Source organism: Pipistrellus hanaki (assembly GCF_964339955.1).
Source record: "Pipistrellus hanaki genome assembly, chromosome: 12".
Lineage (NCBI taxonomy): Eukaryota > Metazoa > Chordata > Mammalia > Chiroptera > Vespertilionidae > Pipistrellus > Pipistrellus hanaki.
In genome coordinates this window covers 19,798,809-19,824,134 of record NC_140514.1, presented here as the reverse complement: position 1 = coordinate 19,824,134, position 25,326 = coordinate 19,798,809, and the positions used below count along the sequence as shown (strand labels likewise).

At 40.4% G+C, this 25,326-nt stretch overlaps 1 protein-coding gene across 4 annotated transcripts in view; it reads left to right on the top strand.

The window, feature by feature from the left end:
* Window positions 1-25,326, top strand: part of THADA (THADA armadillo repeat containing) — a 279,146-nt gene that overhangs the window by 125,554 nt on the left and 128,266 nt on the right. The gene's annotated exons all lie outside the window — the stretch shown is intronic.

Sequence of the window (25,326 nt, the reverse complement as noted above, 5' to 3'; positions counted from 1 at the left end):
TGGTCTTTACACACTTGAGAGGCTGCCATTTGGCAGAAGGCAAATAATTTCTGTCTTGTGCTCCCAATGGGAAAGTATCAGATAGATTTCAGATTTCAATATAAAGAATTTTGTGAAAGTTAACATTCTCCATCAGAAGAGAAAGATTTCCATAATACTGCCAGTCATTGAAAGTGTTCAAGGAAAACTCATCACATGTTAGGCAATGCATCTGAGGATGAGCTAGATGGCCATCAAGGCATCTTTTTGAAATGCCTTATTTCAGAGCAGCTGAACAACTGCTGGATTTTAAATGTGCAGCGAATGAAATTATAAACTTTTCTCTAAGCCTGCAACATGCATTTGTACATTGGTATGAGTTCTTCCTTCTCCCAGAGAAAAGAAGTTGGGGTGCCATTCTTGGCATGGCCCCAAGGTCACAATGGTCTGGTCCTACATAGTGCCCTTCTGCAGTTAATCCACTTAGCTCTAGCTCCTAAGTAACTTCTATAACTTTGTTCTGGATAGTTCTGAAAACATTTTTTTTTTCTTTTGGCCTATGGGATGTTATGTCTGAAAAGCATTCCTTATTAACTTAATTATCTTTTTTGATTGTTGTTGCTATATTTTCTCCATTCCAGATGTTGGCTTAAGCCACATTTGTTTTCTGACAAGTACAAGGAACATCTGAGTCCTTGAGAAAAGTCAGAGATGCTTGTCTGAAAGCGATTAAAATAGGTAACTCTTTGTTGTCCAAACTTCCAGAAGAATCTTCCTGAACAGAAGTGCCTAGAGAGAGAGTACAGGAGTCCCTAAACCTAGCTATTACAAGTAGAAACAGCTGGGAATAGGGCTTCGCTGGTGCTATTAATGTAGAACTTCCTCCGCCTAGCCAGCCTAGGAACACCGCCCTCCGGTGGTGCTAAATTCCAGGAGCCTTAGGGAACAGGATTAAAGGTTAGGCCTTCTTATACTATCCTGAAAGAAGGGACCTGCCATTCCATCAATGGTTGTGGAAACCCTGACCTTTGATTTTACTAGTGGACTCGGATAACAAGATGATTGGTTCTGCCCATAGGGTTTTTAGCTGCTAAATTTCCCTCTTTGTCTAAAAACCAACCTGTGTCCACTCCCTGCATTCACACTGCATTCATACACATATGTAATGATCCTAGTCATTACCTTGCTTGGGGCTATATGTTGTATAACAGAGACATTTTGAAATAAAGCAATGAAGCTCGGGTGGTATAACTGTAGGCCTTATACAAGGGATTAGAAGATTGTTTCCCAATGTTGGTGAAATCTTAGTTTGGACAGCCACCTATTTAGTCTCCTTTTCACTGTGGCCCTGCCTAGCTAGCACTTCATTTGAAGGGCTTTGCTCATGGCCCTCTGAATTTCCAAATCCTGAGGTAGCTGAGGTTCATCCTGTGGAATGAAATCATATTTTCTGTATTGAATGGCTTTTTTTTTTTTTTTTTTTTTTTTTTGCAGAAAGTTCTGGCATAAAAAGATACTCCGTCATCTGTCACTAATTTTTATCTCTTAGTACCTAAAGAGGGCCTGACTGGCTTCATTTGTGGTATCAGATCTCTTTAAGACCATTTTCTAAATACATTTTAGTAAAAGGAATGAGGAGTTCACCTCATGTGGAATGCAATGACAAAGGAAGCTAGAAAAATAAAACTTGTAGGGACCAGCTTTTCTTCAATGTTATCTGTTACTTCAATAGGCCAGTTCAGGTCATGTTAGAACAAGTGATTTAATCTGCAAACAGCCTCATTCTTAGGTGAAATTTTTGACAATGATGATATTCCATGTCCTATTGATGCCATTCACTCCAAAGCTTAGAATCCAGTCAGTTAATAGATAAGTCAAGTAGTTGTAAAACATCCACTGTCTACCTTGCTAGTGTTTGGTCTTGGGTATGATGCAAAGTAAAGAAAAAAGGTTTTTTATCCTTGAAGAAGTTACTGATTAGTGAGATAAAACCCATGCTTATGAACCTGACATACTCTGTATATTAACCACATAATTATGTGACAGATACACCAAGGAACAAGGAGAAGAGCCTCAGGGATTGGAGAAGTTCAGGAGAACTTCACAAGTGCAAGGCAGGAAAAGAATATGGGCATTAGTCAGCATCTGGAAGACATTAAGAAATCCCCCAGGTTAGCTGCTCATGTGAGAGTTGAGAAAAGCTGTGCTGTCCACTCTGTAGACAGTGGGATCTCACAAGGGGGTGATTGTGCGAGCCAGTTTTATAATTCATAAGTTGGAGGTCATCATAAAGAGCTTTGCTTCCCCTTGAATCAAGAGTGACCCAGGAAATTAACAAAATAAATGGGTTAGTGCTTAACAGGAACTTTTTTTATTTTCCCTAAGGAACTTTCATTTCCTTAGTTTTAGTTATTTTCTCAAACACCGTAGCTGAATAATGCTGAATTAAAGGATTTGACAATACCACATCCCAAATACCAGTTAACATGCAGTCATCTCATCTTTAAGATAAAAAAAAAATTATATATTTTTCTCTTTAGGTAGAACATATCAGGGAATAGAATAAGAAGGTGAAGGTGAATTATTATAAATTTAAAATAAGGACAAGGAAAAATAATGACAGCATATTTTTCATAGGGGCAGAAATAGAATATTGGGGACCAGCTACTCGTAAGAAATATTAATCATACTCTGTTAACTGCGATTGTTGTGTTCTGATTAAAGAAGGCACATTCTGATCTGGCTGGGAGTTGCATGTGGGACCTGGGAGCTCACCTGGAAAACGTGGCCCATCCTCCCCATCCAGGAGCTGCCTGTTAACAACATTTGTTGCAGAAACCAGAGCTGCTAGCCCTTTGAAGACCCCACGCCTTTGCATACCCACAGGCCTTTGCAGATCTGCAGCCTGCATGACCTGGAAACTGCCTATTTGGCATACCCTTTTGCCTACTTTCCATCTAATCTTTGCCCTTCTACCCAATGTAAGCAGCTGGTGGTGGGCGGCAGAGCACATTTTTGTGGATGACCTGCTGTTCTCCCATACTGCTGGCAGTATTGGAATAAACACTCATATGATCCCACTCGGTCTCTGCTTAATTGGCTCAAGTAGTGATGGGTAACAAGGATCCATTGATTGTCTGGTTACATTTTGGTTATCTTTCACTGACTAGCACGATGTTTTCCCCTCCCTCTTCTCTGGCCCTTAATCCTTACCAGTCTATTTATAATCTTCTAGTTCAAACAAGCTTCTTTAATCACATCAACTGCACAAGATACTACTTTTCCCTTTGTATCTTATTTTTCTTACCTTAATATTGAGACTCTTGATTGCTCATCTTGTCTCCCCTCCAAACTAATTACACATATTTTCTTCTTCATTTATTTTCATCTTTCATTTTATTTCATGAGTGCTTTTCATCACCAGTTCTTCTATCCATTAAATATTTATGTCATTGCCCAAACCCAAAGCCCCTACTTTCATCGCCTCTTATTTACAAGAGAAAATATAGGCCATTAGGCATGGACTCTCTCCATGACACCTGCTCTACCCTAGTTCTCTCCTTTGTTTCTAGCCAGACTCTTGGAAAAGGTTGTCTATGGTATAGTCTCCATTTTCTCCCCTCTTATTTGTTCATCAAACCACAACATCCTGGATGCTTCTCCCACTTCACTGAAGCTGCACTTACAAAGATGAAATAGAAGTGACCTCCCTAGTGACAAAAGCCATCAAATGCTTTTTAACCCTTGTCTTTTTAGATCTTCCTCTGGAATTTGACACTGCTGTACACTCCCTTTTTTATGACACCCTCCTTTGTGGCCTTCTTTGGCCATTGTGTCTTTCTCCTCTTGGCAGGGCCTTTTCCACCTGTTGTCTTCCAAATGTAGGTGTGCCTCTTTGTTTTGCCCCACAGTCTCTCTTTTTCACTTTGCATGCACTTTCCAGAGTTGCTAGTCACATACACTAATGAGTCAGTTCTTTAACTAGAACTTGTACAGAATCATTCAACTTTCTATTATTAGCCAAATCTCTTAAAATTGACTTTTAAGAGAGAGAGAGAAAAAAAACAGTGATTTGTTGTTCCACTTATGTATGTGTTCATTGGTTGCTTCTTTTATGTCCCCTGACCAGAGATCAAACCCTCAACATTGGCGTATCAGGACTAAGCTACCTGGCCAGGGCCTTAGACAGCTCCTTTTACATGTCCCACAGATACCTAAAAGTCAGCAATTTCAAAATAAGCCCCCAGGTAACTCCTCTGCACACTGAGATTTGAGCAGGCATCTCTTAGGGCCTAGCACATGTCTAATATCACATTCTACCTGGCCAACTGTAGTCAGAGGATTTCTTCAAAGGAAACATGTTAGAATGAGGATTTAGGGTATCATATAGGACTGCCCCCCACCCTTTTCCCCTATATCATTCATGTGTACCCAATAACAAAAGTACATTTGGTTTAAAAAACCATTGACTTTTGGTTTAAAAGGCCAATAAGTTTGAAACGATTTGTTGTTTTTTTTGTGTGTTTTTTTTTTTTAATATTGATTATCACTTTGAGGTAGCAAGTGGCAAGTACCTTTCTTTGGAGATGGAAAAGCCAAGGCCCAGAAGGATAAGCATATTTCCCCAGTCAAAAAATAATTCGTTAAGGAGTCAGATACTGATTCATTTATTCATCTAGTCAACAGAGATTTATTGCTAACACTGATTATTTGTCAAGCATGATAGAAACATAGCGGAGAATCAGATAAGATTTTTGGCATAATGAGGTGTCCTTTGTGCTCTACTGCTTCTTGGTACCTATCTTCTTTGCTCTGATTTGTTTTTCATCCAATTAGTGATAAATGATAACACTTAGAAAATATTTCTATGGGCTGAACACTATTTTAGGACTTAATACAAACTAATTTAATTATCATGACAACGCCGTAATGTTGCTATTCCCATTCTACAGAGAGGGCAAGTTAGGGCGTTGGGAAGTTTAGAAATGTGCCTTAGGTCATACCACTAGTAAGTGATAAGGTGGGTTCAAACCCGGCAGTCTAGAACCCAGGCTCTGGCCACTCCCTTAGCTGTGCTAATGCTTAACACTACAGTAGGCCTTTCTAATGCATCTGTTTGCTATAGCCGTGAAATAGGACTAGCTGGTTCTGAACATTCCAAAATTAAACTGCAGTCTTAAATAACAGACATTTGGTCTTACTTTGCTTTCTTGAGATATCTCTCTCACTATCTCCCTTGGGCATTGCTTTGGCAGTGATCTCATTTTACAATCTGAAATTAGTAGAAAAGGAAGAAAAACATGCATTTGAGTACAAATGGTTGTGACAGGTTGCTAAATAAAACTGGCTCAACTGAAATTCTGAGATTCTTGAGAAATACCGAGAATTTCTTACAAAAGAATTTTTCTTTATAATAGGAAATAACTGGTCATTGCATAGTTGTGTTTTAGCAAAAAGAAAATGTCAAGGTTAAGCACAGAATCTTTATATATATATATATATATATTGATTTCAGAGAGAAAGAGAGAGGGAGAAAGAATAGAAGCATAAGTGTTGAGAGAGAATCATTATTGACTGCCTTCTGCAGGACTGGAGATTGAGCCCGAAACCAGGGCATATGCCCTAACTGGAATTGAACTTTGACCTTCTGGTTCATAGGTCGACCCTCAACCACTGAGCCATGCTGGCCAGGCAAGAAGCACAGAATCTTCATGAGATTATTTGTGGGCTACCATTTATGCATAATTTTAAAACTATTAGAAAATATACTTTCCATCTGTCTTTACCATCTGAATTTTCCACTGTTGAAGCTTCACATAATTTTGAAAATCTTCAGAACTGTTGAAAGGAAAAAGAAAAATAACAGTAACAAACATTTATATAAGAATTAGAAACTTACAAAGTATTTTCGTTACAAAGTACTTTCACACACAGCTTACTTGAGCATCCTTTTTACTCTGAGAGAGAAAAACAGAATTACAAAAATATAAATACATGTTAAAATTTTTAAAAATTGTCTTAAATGGTAATCCTAAACTTATTTGGGAAAAAAGGGCAAGTCTGAATCAGTGAAGTGTTCAAATTACTGAATGTTATGAAATAAAAGTTTCATTACCCCAAATTGTGTATAGTAACTTTAGGGAACTGCTCTAACGGGTGGTTAACAGTGGCATCTGGTGAACATACTAGTTGATAGTTCATATCACAAGGCCTCTGACGTGGGTTGAAAACCCCTTTGTTTCTCAGTTTTATATTTTTCATGGGCACAGTCTCGCCTCCCTCCTTCACTTACCCACGTTACTAGCCAAAACCTGCTGGGCGGAACCCTGACGTGAGATGTGCCCCAGGAAGAATTCCTGCTCTGGGATATTCATGTCCTCATGTTCCTAAGAGATGGCCACAATTCTCCTAACTTTAAATAAAAACTCTCCATCCCAAAGGTTAGCTCAGCCTTGGTCTGAATATTCACATAATCAAAATTAGACGGGCCCACATGAATGAGATTTTGTGTTCGGTCTCTACCACGTCCAGAGATTAACAAAATATATATATTTGTCCGAAGGGTGCTACTGTGTAAACAAGCCTGGTCCTTTTTGATTATTACATTTATGCAGAAAAGGGCCATCTGTTTTGGTAGAAACTGGAAATATATCTAGGGCGCCAAGGAATAGCTGAATTGTTACTGAGGGATGTGTCACACAGACAAGAAAATAATTTACAAAGCAGTGGGTAGAAAATATTTTCAAACATTAAACCAAGTAAGTTCTTTAAGCCGCCCTTTTGGGTAATGGGTGAGTAGTGTTGGTTTGTTTTTTGCTTGACTGTTTATTCATTTTTCTTTTCCAGGAGAATCTTTTTTTTTCTTTTCTTTTTTTCTTGTAAAGCCAGAGTTTAAGCTTGGCTAAAATGAAAAGTAAAACTTACTTAATACTAATTATAACCTGCCTAAGTCTAGCGAACAGAAACTTTAGAAACGTAATTCTTGTTGTCTACTGGGCTTCAGTGCCATATAATTAACATAATTCAATCAGTTCTTACCCATTTTTTTTTTTTTCCCAGCATGATTTAAGACATCAGAATTTAATTCACAGCCAGAATGAGAACCGGACTTAGGGAAAACTTGAAAAGACTAGCAAGGGATTTGCATTCTGCTGCATGGTTGAACACGTCCCTGAAGTAGCAGCTTTAGAATGCTGATAGAATTCCCCCATTGAAAGCTGGCCAGCAGAGGGGCTTCCTGGCGCCTCCTCCCTCCACCCCTCTCCCCACCCCCACCCCTCATTTGTCTGCCCTACTGCAAACTGTCATGAAGGGGCCTCCATATGAATCCAGGAGGCTCCACAGGATTGCTATGCAGCCTTCCAGGAGGATCTAGCATTGCCGGGCAATCTGTACTCAGGATTATAAGCCCCAGGCTGTGGGTTTTGGAATTGGCCAGTCATTCTGGCTCAACCTTGGATAAATATTCCTGGGTTCTCAGTAGGGTGGAGAACTCAAAGCCCTGTTTTTCCTGAGTCCTTCCATAACCAATTCTTGACATGTTGTTACGAGGTCTGAGAGGAGTGGCCGTGTTTGAAAGGGGAATAAGGAATGCTTTCTACTACTAATTGTTATGCACTCCCACGCCAGTCTCCTTTTCCCTTGGGAAGGAAGCCTTTCAGAGGGCCAGCTTCTACCCCACGGCAGCCATTCACCTGGGATAGTTGGAAGCTGTATGAAATGACTTGAGAGGTCTTAAACAGTGCCCTCTGCCCACCCAGTTTTCTCTGACGCTACCTCTTTTTTGAGCTGAACCTTGAAGTTTCATGGGTATACTTTATTCTTGAAGTTATATGGTTTTGACTCCTAAAATGGGGATCCCACTGTGAGGTATATATATATATCATTCTAAGTTATTGTTACTAATTTATACCACTGTATGAATTAGTTTAGGTTTCGTTGGCGTTGACAGAAAGAAATGGAAGACACTGGTTAGATAAGGGATGGGATAAGGCAAGGGCTTGGGGAGAGGGTGCAGAACTTGGAATAGAGGCAGAAAGCAAGCCCAGCCGGCATGGGTGTGGCTCAGTGGTTGAGCATCAACCTAAGAACTGAGAAGTCATAGTTAGATTCCTGGTCAGGGCACATGCCTGGATGCGGCTCTATCCCAGTCGGAGGCATACAGGAGGCAGCCGATCAATGAATCTCTCTCATCATTGTTTTTTCTCTCTCTTTCTTCCTCTCTGAAATAAATAAAACTATATATATTTTTTTTAAAAAGGCAGAAAGCAAATTGCCATCACATGTATGGCCTGGGTGAGGACTACAGTGGCTTTGTCCCCACCAGAACTTGCTCTCAGGCTTTCTGTGAGAGAGGACATCTTAGTTTTCATTGCCTTCTCCCTCTGGCAGGGAAAGACTTGGAGGTCTTTATTTACAGCTTTAACGCTTTCTTGCTTCTACATGTGGTTCCGTTTCCTTTCCAGGATGAAAGTTTGTCCTTGTTCTCTCCCCGAATAGGTCCAGCAGCAGAACATAGTGAATCTTCCAGATAAAAGACCCTCCTGATAAAATGCCAGATTGTTATCAGAGAAGCAAGCGAGCAGAGTCCAATTCCTGCCATTAATTACCTAGTTCCAGCTTTGTTTAGATCCTGTTAATTTGAGGGCATGTTTTCCTTGGACAGCTTCTTGTCTGTGTTCTGAACTACAGCCTGATGTTTGTAAAAATCCCAAAGGGCAGGGAATAGTAGGCTCCTTATTTTCCGAAAGGTTTAATGGCAAGAAAGAGACTATCAACATTTCTATCTTCCATCTGGAAGGAAATGGACAAATGCTTGTTTGGGGTGGTTCATTCTTCACTTCAAAGTATGCAAACCCTAGTGTGTTGAATGAACCCTGACTTTGAATTCTTAGCCAAAAGATTACCTAGAAATAGAATGACATTTATCTCTGTGAAGCCATGAGTATCGGCCAATGAATGACCCTGAGGCCAGAGTCCAAAATGCTTTAAAACTGCTTGGTAGATGTTCTTAATGGCACTGAACTGTGCACTTAAGAATGTGTAAGTTATATTATGCATATTGTAAAGTAAAATAAATAAATAAATAAATAAATAAATAGATACCTGCTTCTTGGCAGCCCCAGTACTTTGGTCAGAGCTGGAAGCACCGTAGGAATGGGCTCTGTGGTCTGCTTTATTTTGGATGAGGTTGCTTTTGCACATAAGGCAATATGTACCCTTTTAAGAATGAGTGACTGGGAGCACAGAGAACCTTAATTAATGCAAGACGAAGAGACTGTTTTGCTGCCATCATGGGCACATTGGGAAGTCTGGGATCAGAAAAGAGACCTGTCTTGAAAATGATTGATTCTAAACAACTATGAACACTTTTCCATGAATGTAACAAAAGAGAAGGGGAATAGGGTCTCCCGATGCCTGGAATAGTAGCTCTATTATTCCTCTGATTTTCAAATGGTGGCATTGAAACCCTCCATGACTAGAAGCAGCATTAAGTAAATTACCCTAATCTTGGGTATCTGGCAGCTATTAAGTGTCCAAGCACAACTTGCTTTACCAAATTAAACTCCACTCTGACCTTCTGTTTTCCTGTTAGCTTCTGTCCCCCACCCAGTCCACGTTTGCTATAAAACTCTTGACCAGAGACTCCACTAGCTCTTTCAACCTCTCTGCTGGAGGGCTAGGTCAGGGGAACCTTTTTGAGGACTAAACTATTGCACTTTTTTCGCTAAGCCAAGAAACTTCTCAAACCCTGCAAACATGTTACCTTGTGACAAAGCTGCAATTTGAATTTTAGGATAGAAAAAAGAAAGTGTGAAACTAGCCTTATCCTAAATAAGGAAACCTTTTTTCTTGTTAACCGTGAGAGAGCTGAACGTAGAACTCTGACTGGGAGACGCATCTTTTTCCCTTATGACTGTGCACCCCTGTGGTACTTATTCCTACCATCAATGAAGGCAGTTGTGAAACGTTCACCATGGTGTTAGCAGTACCTTTCTCATATTTAAATTTAGTATTTTTCTTTAAAAAGGCAAGAAAATGTAGGAACTTAGGAAGCGCTAAGGTAAATTTAAAACAGAAAAGCTCACTTGGAGTGAAACCAGTAAAAAAAACAAGCCCTAACTTCATATCGTTAAGAAAAATTGGATTTTTTTTCTAAAAATGTATTCTTATAGGAAATAAAGATTTTTGCCAGAAATAGCATAGGTAAAGCAGTCTGGTGTGAAAGGTGTGTCTTTAAACTCTCAACTTTGAAAAATAAGGTTTCTTTGCTTTCTTCATGACTAATGGTTTTGTCAGAATAATCATTTGAATAAAAAATGAAATGCATTGAAGCATATGGGGGAGTAGAGAACTTCTCTGTGCCTTGTACGAACTGGTGATACTGATTATAGACTGAATGACGCCAAATTTTTACCCGTTTTCCCAGGATTTAAACACTAGCAAAGGTAGCCAAAGCCATAGAACGCTACTGATAAAATCATGAAAATGGCCAGAAATGATTTAGATTGTTTAACTTCTTTGAAACGTTGTATTTATTAGACCTTAGCACCCAGAAGTTAAGCAGTATTGAATTTCACACATAGCATTTATTTTTAATCTTAGGTTGAAAGGTTATGTCCTTGTCATGATTGAAGAATGACTTAAACAATTTTCACTGGCCTTTTTTTTTTGTTTTGTTTTTTTTGTTTGTTTTTAATAGATAGGGAAGGTAGGGAGTGAGATATTGAATTAAAGCTAAATTCATTAATTCAAATTAAAATAACGAATGTAACTTAATGATTTTCTTATTTTTTTAATATACCTTCTGTGAAGCTTCTCTTTAGTGCTACTTAGGCTTAAAATATAGTATAAAATATCTCTTGCCACTAAAAGTAGCAGCGGGAATTAGCAATGATTTTCTCCTAGTAAATGTTACATGGATAGGTTGGAGGACGTGACCAGAATTTTTTATTGACATGCTCCCTATCTTAAAATACAGTTATCATGAAGTTAATGTATTAAATAAGCCTTAGTCACAATTCAGGTAATGTGATTCTTCTTATAATCAGTAACCTAATTAAAGGCTGGAGGGCTTCAGCCATATAGTAATGTACCTTGTTTCTGAACAAAGATAGCACCACCACTGAAATTGTATACTTGTAACATTAGTATATTTTTAATTAGTGGTAGGGTATATGTGTGTGTTGATCAGTTTGTTTCATCTTCAAACTTTGCACAACAGTCTCCATTGTGCATTTATTTGGACGTATTAAATAATAGTACACCAACTTAGTTTTTATTTTTTCGAAATTCAGTATGATTAAAACTGGGATGAGTTGAAAATTACTTTTTCATTGTGGAATAAGCCAGTTACCACAATAAGCAAAAATGAAAGATAGTACGAACCAGGTTTAATCTACTAAAGATGGAGGAGATAACCTATAAATACTCACATAGAAAATCGTACTGCTAAATTCAGTTGAGTTTACTGAAGCTGGCCCAACAAAGTCAATATTGCTTGGTCAAATGAGTTGAGTTGTCAAGAGTACATAAGAATAATAAAATTTAATTCCTTTTAATATGTTACTGTTGTTCAATCTTTTGAATTTCTTTTAATACATGTGATTGTTATTCAAAATGTCTTATAGTTGGGGCACACTGGTTTGTAACTAGCACAGACATTAGAGTCAGATAGACTTGACTTTGAATCCCAGCTTGTCCACTCACTCCCTTTGTGAGCTTGGCCATATCACTTAATGTCTCTGAGCCTATCATAGAAGAGCATGTGGAGGAGGTTGGATGGAGGTGAGTAATGGGGGACAAGGGGAATGGGGATATCTGTAATAGTGTCAACAATATTAAATAAATAAATAAATAAATAAATAAATAAATAAATAAACAAACAAACATGTGGAAAACTTGGACATTGTCCTGAAAAAAAGGGTTGGGGTTAAAAAATCTATATATGATTGTTACAACCTAAATATTTATTATTTGATTTTTTAAGAAAGCACAAGGAAAAGTTAATTCTGGTCATAAAAGTTCAAAGGAAATAGCTACATTGTTTTATCTGAGGAAGAGGAGACTTGGGATGTTTTGAAAATGGTGCTGGAGGCTAAGAAGGGAAAATAAGACAGGAGGTACAACTTAATAACTTTCTAATGTGTGTAAGAGATTATTCTTAAAAATATTAGTGTCGCTGAAACCCGTTTGGCTCAGTGGTAGAGCATCAGTCTGCGGACTGAAAGGTCCCAGGTTCAATTCCAGTTAGGGGCATGTACATTGGTTATGGGCACATCCCCGGTAGGGGGTGTGCAAGAGACAGCTGGTCGGTGTTTCTATCATCGACGTTTCTAGCTCTCTATCTCTCTCCCTTCCTCTCTGTAAAAAATCAATAAAAATATATTTTAAAAAAAATTAGTGTCAGGGTATAATTGATATAAAATCAACTGCACATGTTTAGAGTGTATAATTTGATAAGTTTATACACACATAAAACCATCACCACTGTAAAGATAGTGAACATATCATAATCCATCACTCACAAAAGTTTCCTTCAGTCCCTCTCTCATCCCCACTCCCATCACCAGGCAATGGCTATTCTCCATCTTGTCACTGTGGTTTAATTTGTATTTTCTAGAATTCATATACTACAATTGACCCTAGAACAATGCAGGTGTCAGGGGCAATGCATATAATTTTTGATTATCCAAAAACTTAACTACAATCCCTTAGTGTCCTATTGGGGGTTCTAGGAGCCCCTAGGATTTGAGGATGTTCAAATCCCTTATATTAAAACTAGAGGCCTGGTGCACAAAATCCGTGCACAGAGTGTGGCGGGGAGAGGTATCCCTCAGCTCAGCCTGTGCCCTCTTGCAATACGGGACCATTGGGTAGGGTCCCTAGGCCTGTCTGGCGATCAGGGCCTATTGGGACTTTCCTTCCTCCAGCTGCCAGCATGAAATAAAGGTGCTAGAATTATTCATGTACAGGTCTTTGACTGCACATACGTTTTTATTTCTCTAGGGCAGTGGTCAGCAAACTCATTAGTCAACAGAGCCAAATATCAACAAGTACAACGATTGAAATTTCTTTTGAGAGCCAAATTTTTTAAACTTAAACTTCTTCTAATGCCACTTCTTTAAAATAGACTCGCCCAGGCCATGGTATTTTGTGGAAGAGCCACACTCAAGGGGCCAAAGAGCCGCATGTGGCTCGCGAGCTGCAGTTTGCCAAGCACAGCGGTAAACACATAGGAGTGGAATGAGAGGGTTATATGGAAAGTGTACATTTAACTTTTTAAGAAACTGCCAAATTATTTTCCAAAGTGACTGTATCATTCTGTATTCCCAACAGCAAAGGATGAACAGTCCTATGGTTCCATATGTCAGCCAATACTTGCTAGGCTCAATCTTTTTAATTTTAGTCTTTCTGGTGAGTATGTAGTGGTAATTCATTGTGGTCTCAATTTGAACTTCTTTAATGACTAAGGATGTTGAGTATCTTTACATATGTTTAGTATTTGTCATTCGTATATCTTTTTTGCTTAAGTGTTGGTTCAAAGTTTGACCCAGTTTTTTCATTGGGTTGTTTTCATATCATTTAGAACATATTCTGGACATAAGTCAAAAGGTTATTGTTTTAAACATAGTCATTTATTTCCCTGGCATGTAGAAAAACAAATTTAAGTTACAGCAAGAGAGAATATAATTATACTTAAGGAAGTACTTTTTTACTACGACACTGATGTGGGCATTGGGCAACCAAAGGAGGATGTAAAACTTTTCCTGAAGGTATTTAAAAATAGGGCTGGAAGTTGTCTGTTTAGATGCCATAGGCATGCTGATGTACAACTCAATTTACCTAATTGCAGTCTTAATTCGAGAAAAGAATCTTCCCTGTGGCAGGGCTATTGCTAACATCTCAATATTCATTGCTGTTTTTGTTTTGTTTGTTTGTTTTTTTGTGTTTTGTTTTGTTTGTTTTTTTCAGGCCAAAAACACAATTTCTTGGAATTTTTCTAAATTTTCCATGTACTTTGTTTTTTAAAATTCATTCTTTCTGATTTTAGCTTGAAGTGTTGCTATGAAATCTAAGGAGGGTGACTCGGGGGCATTAATTAGCTTTAGCAAAAATGAATTGCAGTCTCTGGAAAGTAATCAAATTAAAAGAAATGCTCAAATTTCTCTCATCCTGCAGTAGCACAAATCATCGCTTTAGCTGATAATATTGGGAGGATTCATTTACTCTCTGTAGAGGCAAAACAATTAACTAGATTCTTGAGAAGAGGTTCTACATGATTAAAGGCGTTGGGGTTGCTTTAGCCCACAAAAGGGAAGCTTAAGGGGTGACTCGATGACAGGACTCCAGTATCGTTAATGAAGGGTTTTCCTGTGTGTAGAAAACACTGGTCATTTGTTCTCCAACTTTAGAGAGGCTTACACTAGAGAAAATTGGCTTCAAGCATAGAAAAATTGAGTGTGGTTAGCGTTAGACATAAAACTTTTATTATTGCATCGATGTTATTCGATTAAGTGATGGAACAAGTCAAGAAAAGTCATAAAGATATTTTAAAATAAAAGAGATAACTGTCTTCCTAGAATGTTTAAATGTCCATTGAATTACATGGTTTTGTTATTGAAAAAGACCTTAGAGATCACTTATTCCAATCGTATTTTACAGATGAGGCTATGAAAGGACATTATGTAATTTCCTGCAGCCACATTGCTAGATGCTAATATTTTGATTTGAGGATGTTTTAGAAGTCTTGCTTAAGAGACACCAAAGGACCCTGGCCAGTTTGGCTCAGTGGAAATAGCGTCAGCCTGCGGACTGAAGGGTCCCATGTTCAATTCCGATTAAGGGCACATGCCTGGGTGGCGGGCTTGGTCCCCAGTGTGAGGCATGTAGGAGGCATCCAATCAATGATACCCTCTCATCATTGATGTTTCTATTTCTCTCTTCTTCTCCCTTCCTCTCTGAAATCAATAAAAATATATTTTAAAAAACACACACCAAGGGACAATGTAAGAGTTTCTGCTTCAGATTTACTCCTCCAAAATAGTCCATCTATTCTTGGACATTTTGAACTTGTCTTTAAATAAATAACATACTTTGAAAGATTGCCGATGATTTGACCAGGTAATCAATATTGACGGGGGACAGCAGAGGATACTGCCACAGTCTTTGGGGAGCCTCAGTCTCACCTGGGTGCTTCATCAGCCTTTGGTGGGTGGCTCTACTACAGAAACTACAATTTTGGTGGATGACTTTGGGACAGTTATTATATCCTGGTGACTAATTTGCCTTTCTTAAGGGTAACATATTATAAAACTTTAGGTTTTGTTTTGTTAAACACTAGTTAGAGCAGTAGAAAACATATTTAAGCCACCAATTCATTGTGTATGGAATCTACAAATATGAGTTTTAACCATTGGAATTAGTGGGATACATTGCTTATAAAGGATTGCATAGTCATTAGTAAACAGAAAGAAATTTCACAAAGCACTTTGATTGTGGTTACATTTTATTTGGTAACTAAACATTTTGTGCATGTTCCCACTAGACAAAATCCTACATGTGTTTTTGCATACTTACTTTAAAGGGTCTGAGTACCAGAATTGAGGTAAAATGGTTGAAAGCACTGAGCACATTGCCTGACATGTCACAGACACTCAGAAAATGTTCTTACCTGAATCCCTTTTTCCTTTCTTGGGTTTTAACATGGGTATTGGAATCTTTCAGAAATGTAGCATATTATTGTCAAAGGGAAGTTCATAAAATTGTTCATGTTTTAAAGTGTTCACTTTAAAATTATCATCCGTGTACGTTGAGCACTCATTCGACTCACAGGCTGCTTAGTTTTTACAAGATTTTCATGTCTTTTCAGAAATTGTCACCTGTAAAGTCAAGTTCTGTCGGTCTAAGAAAGGCTTACTCAGCATCTGATGATTTGTTCAGCCAGTCTGGGCTAGATTTAGAGTGCCTTGACTGCCAGAATGAGAAATTTGTATTTAATGTGGCAAAAGAGAGCTATCAGACGTTCTGGAATATTTGGAGGCTAAAAATAAACAAACAAAAACTTTTAAAAACGGAACCAAAACCCCCACACACATTTCTTTCTAAACCTTTCCTCTAAAAAGAAGAGGGTATGCTCTCTCTATACCTTTGTGTCGTTTCTTAAATTGACCATCTAGCCTGTGTTTGTGAACTGAAAACCTCTCACGGTAAAGCTGGAGTCACATGCTCTGCAGGTCGGTGGGATGAATTTCAACTGAGAATGAAATCACTTTGAGAACTTGGCCTTTGAGCCGTCACCACAAGGAGACCCAGCATTTTCAGGACTGTTTTCTTTTCTGCAAGGAAAGACACGCTGAGACCAGACATTATCTTTAACCCCTTTAAAGCCTCAGTGGCCGCCTGAATGTGTTCATCTCTTGGTGTTTTGCAGAGCCAGAGCAGAAACAATGTGAGGGTTTTGCTGCTGAGAGGAATGTGCAGCCCTTTCACTCAGTCTGCTCAAGCTGCAGCCTTCGCTCCTGCCCAGCCCTCAGCTTGTCCCAGCCCCAGAGCCCTGCGGGCAGACCCAGACAGAATGCTTTCCCGGCGGCCCTGTGGGAGACCAATGGGCCAGTATGCGGCTTGTTGATCCAGGGGCAGAGAGAAAACCCACAGATGGGCCAGGAGGGAAACTCATGCCAAAATTTCAAACTAAATCTGGTGGTTATTTTCATCGCTGAGGAAGTTTTATAGTGTTTGTGCTAGATATTTGTATCCTTGCGCTTTATAATACTCCATTCTACTTGGGGTAAAGACTGAAATTAATAATTTCCTTTTAACCTCTAGGGTTTCTGAAGTCCTCGTAGTTATGATGCTATCAAGCCTTTCTCGTGGTTTTCTGAGTCAGGAAAGAATCATGGTTAAGGTATACCATATTCCAGTGCTCCAGAGGGGAAACAACGTTCTTTCCAGCTGTCTGGACAATTAGGTTGATTTCATCTCTATATTTTGATAGCAAGTACTACTAACCAGGGTTAGCATCTAGAAATCATGCATCCTTTCATTTATTTGACATGTTTGTAATTTTAAGTAATTAAAGAACATTATTCAAAGGTCTTTTAAAATACATATATTTATTTTATTTATTTCAGAGAGGAAGGGAGAGGGAGAGAGATAGAAAAGTCAATAATGAGAGAGAATCATTGATCGGCTGCCTCCTACTGGGGTTCGAGCCCACAACCTGGGCATGTGCCCTTGATTGGAATCAAACCTGGGACCCTTCAGTCCACAGGCCGACGCTCTAGCCACTGAGCCAAACCAGCTAGGGCAATTCAAAGACCTTTTTAAAGTAAGTTCCATCCTGGATACTTTCCCCTGTCCCTATTGGAAAATTCCCTTGCTTTTTTTTTTTTGTAACACTGAAAGCACTGGTATGAATGCAAGTGGCATTGCATCCATGACCCTATGTCCTTGCCATATATGTGGCCAAGTGCTGTGTGCAGGTCTTACAGAGACAAGTGGAGAGATGTCAAAGTGATGGAGGCTGATTCCCAGCTCTTGGCAGTTGCCGTTTTCACCACTTTGGGACGAACAGCCTGTGGCTAGTCAGTCTGGATGGAGCCCCGGTGACTTGGAGGCATCTTCTATGAATTAGACTCTGGTTGGACTGTCTCAGGTGGTTCCACACTGCAGTTTTCAGATGTTCTCTTGTGGCTTATTGTTGGCTTTTCGTCATAAAAATATTTTGTAAAAAGATTTTAACGTGTTGCTTGGAGTTGAATTGCAAAGAGCAATTACTGCTTTGAGCTGCCCAGCACATAGACATTTAAACTAAACATTCTACTTGCCGATCCATATATATATATTTTTTTGTTCGTGAAAGCTGGAAATATGCAGTTTTTAGCTTAGCCACTGTCGACTGCTCTTATTTCCCCCTCACTACCCAAACCAAGGGTTTTAAAAAAATCAGACTTCAAAAGTCCTGAACCTATTACCCTTCCAAGAAATATATTTGAATAAAGAAATCCATGAGCTATGCAGAGAGCGAGATTACAGTAAATGCAACTTTTAAGTGTTAGTGGTTTGAGTTGCAGGAAAAGGAACACGTAGGTCAGGTGGTGGTCGGTCCTCTGATGAACTGAAAATTGGTATAGGAAGGACAAGTAGAAAATCTGGCAACTCTGATGGGCACTGAGCTCACCTGAGAATGTGGAAGATGGGCTTCAGGAATGCCACATTTGTAACAAAAACATATTTAATAGTCTCAGGACACACTGAAATGTCTGCTTTTTCAAATTCACTTAGTACAAACTTATTTTTTTAGCAGTTTCTCTCTTTGATGCATGCGCACATGCCCACACATATATATGTTTCCTGAAGGCAAAATTTGAAACTAGGAACAACATACAATGAAAAGAAAAAAAGAAATCTTTGGTGAAACAGCATTAGAATTGGCAGAAAATAGGATGTGGGGCCTGGGCCTGAAGAATAAAGGCAGATGGTCTCACACTCAATTGGCCCCAAAGAAACTCAATGTTCTTTCTCCCCTTTCCAGCTCTGTTGGTGGGGAGAGGGAGAAAAGGCCTTGGTGAGCTCCTGAAGCCCGTTGGTACATCAAGGCCCTGTGTCCTCGGCCAGTTATTAAGAGAGCCAACACTAGAAGTTTGTACGTGTTGTTAAAGCTTTAAATTTAAGTTATTCCACCTACCAGATTCAGTAATAGCTGCGATGTTTTGATCACTAACTCATAGGCATCATGTTTTATACTAGAGGCCTGGTGCACGAAATTCATGAAGTGGCCACACGAATCTGGGTCCCACAAACCGACCTCTTTCCAATCTGGAGCCGTTAGGGGAGTCCTCTCCAATCCTGGAGCCTTGACGGCTTAGGCCCACTACTCATGGTTCTCTGCTCTCTGCAGGGCCTGGCCACTCTGCGCCCACTGCCCAGAGGCTCTCCGCACCTGCGGCAAGATGTTTGCCTCGTTGTGGGCTTGATCCCCAGTTAGGAACTTGCAGGAGGCAACTGACCAGTGATTCTCTCTCACTGATGATGTTTCTGTCTCTCTCTCCTGCTCCCTTCCTCTCGGAAATCAATGAAAATATAATTAAATTTTTAAAAAAGAAGAAGAATGATAAAACAAAGCAAAAAACAGCCATTCTCCAGATCATTGTCCCAACCCCTTAGGATTCTGCTTCCCAGCAAGTGTGGACAGTTTGGCTCGAGTAAACTCGTAAAAGTTCTCTACAGGTTTGAATGTCTTTACATGAACATGATATATACACCTGCTGGTTTCTGAGGGCGAGGCAGCAGAATCAGTCCATGAGGTCTGCTGTGAAACTGTAGAGGAGTCTGTTTTTGCTGTCAAAAGCCAGGTCACCCTAAGAAAGAGTGTAGAAAACCAGAAATTGGAGTTACAAAGAGAAAACAGTCAGAAGCAAACAGAGGGATGCTCCCACACTCTTTCCCACCCATACAGGCTGGTTTCTCAAACATCCTCTCTCCCTGAAGTTGGTGAGCTGCAGCCTAAGGGTGGGGGAGTCAGAGAATCCCAAGGCAAGGTCCAAGGCTCTGACACCACTGGAGAGCTTTCTGCACTTGAGTGAGGCCTTGGAGTGAGAGCCATTGGAATGAATCTCCCTGACCTCCTTTCCTCCTGCTTGCTCCCTACCCCACCCCTTACTCCCTAAGCCCAGGATCTGTCTGCTCCCAGCTGCCTCCCCTGGACATGCTGGGCCCAGGTGGATCCCAGAGAATGGGCACTGCTCCTCACAGCAGCACCCAGTTCTGGAGGGTGCCAACGCCCCACAGCCTGTGGTGCAGCGGTCCCAGGGACAGCAACACCCAGCAACCTCAGCCTCTCTTTAAACACAGAAGGAAAGGTAATCTAAGCAGTAAGCCTAATGTATGTAGGCGGACATGCTTGCCGAGTTTCATGTAGAAGGCCATGTGCATGCACTGCCCAGAGGTCCCTGCTACTCCTCTGTGAGGGCAGAACGCTTGCCTTGACTCTGCGGTGACAAAACAAGCATTCCACCAGGCCATTCACGCTGCCCACTCAGAGTGGCCGCCCCTCTCCCCCCCCCCCCCCCCAGGACTCCATTGGGCTGAGGGGACTGGGTGCCGCCATCTTGTGGCTATAGGTACCACCATCTTTGTGATGGAGTGATAGTTAATTTGCATATTACCCTTTTATTCGATAGGATGTGTTATCTCTTTTAAGCATCATAACAGCCCTATGAGATCATTACTCTTCCCCATTTTATAGATTAAAAACCTGGGTGTTTCACTAACCTGTCCAAGGTCAGACACGAGTAAATGACAGGACTTAGATTTAAAGTGAGGTCTGCTGAATTCCAGAACATGTTCTTAACTCCTGTCCTATGTTCTATTTTACTCAGAAGTATAAAGACCTTGTTTCTGATCTCAAGATTTGATCAAGCCAGCATGATGCCTGAGGGGTACTGTGGGGAAGGCAAATGAGACGTGTCCCCTGCTCTGACAGATCTAAATATGCAATCGCAGGGACAGGGATGGGAAAGAAAGTGATTGATTCTCACCAGAGGGGTTGCAGTAAGGTTTTCCCAAAGAAGTGATACCTGAGCAGAGTTCAAAAGATGAAGAGGAGTTCCAACATGGTGAAAGGACATTCATTCCAGCAAGAGCGAACTACAATATGCACAGCACTAAGAATGAAATAATAGTTAATGTGACAAAAAATATGTAGAAAGATTTTTTATCTTAATAGCATATAACCTGAGGCCCCAGCCACCCCTGCTAACCCAGCCTTCAGAGATACCCTGCAAGGTTAAGTTGTCTCAACTTTGAAGATTGTCATTCCCCATGAGCAGACAGGCATGTTGTATGAGAAGCAGGGTGTTCGTGAGTACATTCAGTCAGAGACTTGGGTGTAGGTCAGACAGTGTCTTCCAACTCAGGCCAGCTCCCAAGAGGCTAACCCCTTGGTCATGTAGGGGCATCTAGGGAATGCAGATGATCATTTTCATTAGCATCAGAAGCTGGAGCCTTCTGCTTTGTGGAAGGTACAGCTTGATCTCTGTAAGTGGGGATCAGGACTGGAGCTGGGTCTGGGAATGTAGAGGAAGTGGGGGAACATGGCTTATGTCAGTGATGGAGAGTGGAGGGAGTTATTGGCTGGGTCCTGAAGCCATTCTGAGACTTTTCTGAAGACAGTCACTCAGGAGTGACTTACTCAAGGCCCCCAGCTCTCACATAGAACACTCGGTTCAAAAATACCTCCCCACATGCTTAGAAGTGATCGCTCAGCCATTCTGCCTTGTTGTAAGGATTAAATGATGTATTACATGCAAAGCTTTTAACACTACGTCTGGCCCCTGCCGTGCTCAGTACATATTGTTTATTATCAGCACCATCTTATTGTTCTGCTTCACAATCTACCAATGAGAGATGGGTTCATTCCAGAAGTCGTTCACCCCCCAGTGTGATTAGGTTGAACAGGTTACTCGGGAAACAGTTTGTTTTTCTAAGGCTCTGAGGATTTTGAGGCAACTACATTGTGAATTCTTATACTGAACTTGGCAGGTGGACAGACCCTAATTAGAAAGCAAGACCTCACTTTCCTCATCTTAGAATAGGATGATGACAATGACCTCATAGTGAAGATTTAGCAAAGTGAAATAGTCTAATGTAGGTAAGCAGTCCTGGCTCACACTTAGTAAACCTCTCTTCCCTTCCTTCTGACTAAGTGCACTGAGGAGCAGTTTGGGTTCATGTAGGAAAAGGCACAGGCCTGGAAAGAACACCCCTTTCTCGCCAAACCCAAGTATTCTTTCTGCCTGACCCCACTTAGTCACATCTGCCTGGGGTCTCCCAGCCCACCCACCCTCCTCTCTTGGTCCCTCCTCAGTTCTTCTACAAGCACCTTATGTTTACTTTGCATGGCCCTGCACAGCATTGGCTGATCGCATCTTCTCCCCTACCTGTAGGTTCCCTGTGGCTGGGCAGTGATTTCTCTCTCTGATTCTCTTGTGTTTACCCCAGTGCATGCTTGTGCTAGGCCCTCAGGAGATGTCTCCATGCCCAACCTACAGGTATGGGTGAGCAGAGCCAGTTTTAGGGATGTCTGCCCACTTACTTGTGAAACCATTCAGGAGAAACTGGAACAGATTCTCAGGGCAAATATAAGAGGGAAATACCTAGAAAAACAAACAAACAAAAAAACCTTAGCCACCACTCTGTGAAACTGAATGGAATGGGGGGATGATCTCAGAAGAGTGGTCTTTCCCTCCTCAGAATATTACATTCTAAACTCCTGGGGATCTTCAGGTTCCTGGCTTCCAAAGGTGTCCCTCGGATCCTATGGAGGACCTGGTTTTCATGCCTAAAGCACAGCTAGAGCTACTGAGAAAAATGTTTTCAAACAATGGTAAAAGCAGAAAAGGCCTTCAGGATTCCACATCCACTTTATTTTTTTTAAAATATATTTTTATTGATTTCAGAGAGGAAGGGAGAGGGAGAGAGAGATATACATCAGTGATGAGAGAGAATAATTGATCAGCTGCCTTCTGCATACCCCACACTGAGGATTGAGCCCACATCCTGGGCATGTTTCCTGACCAGGAATCGAACTGTGACATCCAGGTTCATACATCAGTGCTCAACAGCTGAGCCATGCCTGCCAGGCATTTTTTCTTCTTTATTTTCCAGAAGAAATTGAGACTGGGAGAAATAGTGGCTCTTCCATTTTAGCTCTGTTTTTCCATCCTTGGAGCCACTGGCTTCTACGTTCCTGAAGAGCATCTCTGCCTGGTTTGACACATTTCCTGAATCAAACTAGAAGACTCTGCTCAAGAGAAAAATAGAGTTTAGCTTCAGATGTATTTCACTTAGGGTTAAAAAGACAGTGTGTATCCCCTTACACTCTGGGCCACATATATCTGGAGAAGCGCTAAATCCCATCAGAACCCCCTCCCTGCTTCTAATAGCTAACAAAACAGCAACCTGGAAATGGTTTTTTGCTGTGTGTGTGTGTGTGTGTGTGTGAGAGAGAGAGAGAGAGAGAGAGAGAGAGAGAAGGAGAGAGAGAGAGAGAGAGAGAGAGAGAGAGAGAGAGAGAGAGAGAGAAATAATCTACCCTTCCATTTAAACAATTTGCAATAGAGAGGTTTGAAGTTACATTTAATCATTGCTTTATAATGAATGTTACTTAATTAAATACTACTTTTAAAATAGGCTTCTTCTCTTTTTCTGTAATTGCATTACTTTTTTTGTGGGGAGGTTTTGTTTTGCTCTTTAACCTGATTGTGTGCATTTGGAAAGTACCCTAGTAAAGGGTATCCGAAAGCAGAAAATGTTGGCTCTCTTCCCACTTTCCATTCTTTCTTCTGTAAGGATGCCAGATTCCTTTGGGAAATCATCATTTGTAAAAGGTCAGGAGTAAAAGGAGGGGCATTCTTTAGTGTACAGTTACTACTAATTAGAAACTAAACATCTGTAACCATGTCAGAGTTATTTGTATTTGAAAAGAAACATTTATACACAAGAGCCCTTTCGGTAACATAAAACACACTATAGCACAAAATGTGTGCATTGGAGGAGTGGGGGACAGACAGAAGGGAAAGCTTAGGACAAATGACTGTGCCGAGTGAGGTCATTTGCTAATTAAATCTCAAAGCATTTTCAGAGTATTTTCTTTTCTCTGTCAAATGAAGTTTTCTTACTCACCCTCCTAACCTCCCTTGGGCCAAAGCAAACATTTTACTGCATTTGCCAATTACAGATTAAACATTTAATCATTTTAGAGTTGGCAGAACCTAGTCAAAGACCATTGGGAAATCTCGAGCTACCTACTGTAACCGAAGCCTTCACTGTCTTCCCGTAATGCAATGTAAGGGGATCTCTTCACCTGAAAGCGTGGGCTGATGGACCTATCTCACAGACGTATACTTTTGGTGAGGAGGGTGACAGTGTTTTGACTTACCTGACATCTCTTTCTCTCCTTTCCCTACCACCTCCTCCTACCCTACTCCCCATGATGAAATTCTGCTTAGATCAGTCGATTTATACAGAAATTGTAACTGTACTTTTCTTGTCTTATTAAGGTAAATGTCGGTGATAGGCGTTAGAAGCATTTCAGTCATAGGCCTTTGTTCCTCTGCTAAGCATAACCGGCCACATGGGCCTAATGGCTCTGATTTTACCAGAAATTCCTTCTTGGAATACTGATTAACTTTGAGAAAAACAAAAACAAACAAACTAAACAAGAGCCCATCTCTTTGTCCTACTCTCCTCTGCCCTCCTTGTCTTGGCATCCAAGACATTTCTTGATTCTAAGCTGGGTTACTTTTTTAATTGGATGAATGATCATGAAGTCTTGGGCATTCTAGTCAAGAACTCCTCTAGGCTAGGACTTATGTTGGGCTTTCCTCTCAACTAAGATTGTGTCTGGGAGGCTCTCAAGTGCATAGTTTCAGCAAAATGGTTGTGTACTCTCAGGTTCTGAGTGTTTACAAAGTCAAGAGGCCCTTAGAGGATGGCCTGCCTTTCCAATGACTTTTGTAGAATCTCAAAATACCACTTATCCATGACTTTTACTTATTTAGGAGCTGGTGGTTTCTATTCAAGCTCTTTCAGTGTGAGTTAGCCCAGAGGCAAGGATTTGGCAACTTGAAGATCCACTTTTGTTCTCTTGGCAAGTTCTGATCATATAGTTTTCCATTTGGCACTCCCTAGTCTGAGGTGACCCACCCCTCAGCCTTAAGTTCCACTGTTATTTAAGAGTCTCTGCTTCAACCAGACACATCTACCTATACCTAGAGCATCTACCCTTGCTTTCCACTGTACCTGGTAGAACAATTGCCTGATTTCTTTTGGTGTGCTTAAATTATGCTAGGTTTTCTAAGTTACATTTTTCTCAGAACCACAACCCACAATCTTATCCTCTTGTAGCCATAATGTCAAGATTACTTGCTTATCATTTTTCCAGTACTGCCTTGTGCTTTTGATCATCTTTCAACTCTCAAACATACTTCTCATCTTGCCAACTACAGTATGGGCTCCTCAAAGACAACACTGCCATTCTCATGGCACTTACCATGGTGCTTTTGTTTGCTTGCTGAGGAGTAAGCCATTTTTGCCTATTATCTTATTCCCAAAGCCTATCTACATTTATCCCTGTGATAGAATCATAGATGTTAATGATTTTTATAAGAAAAGCAAAGTTGCCCATAGAACTAACACACACACACACACACACACACACACACACACACACACACAATCATTTGGAATAATTGTATTAAAAAAAAACAAAAACATCTTTTGGAGTAAAGAGCAATTCCATTACCCCCTCACCTTCACTATCTCAGACAGAACTAGGTAGATCAG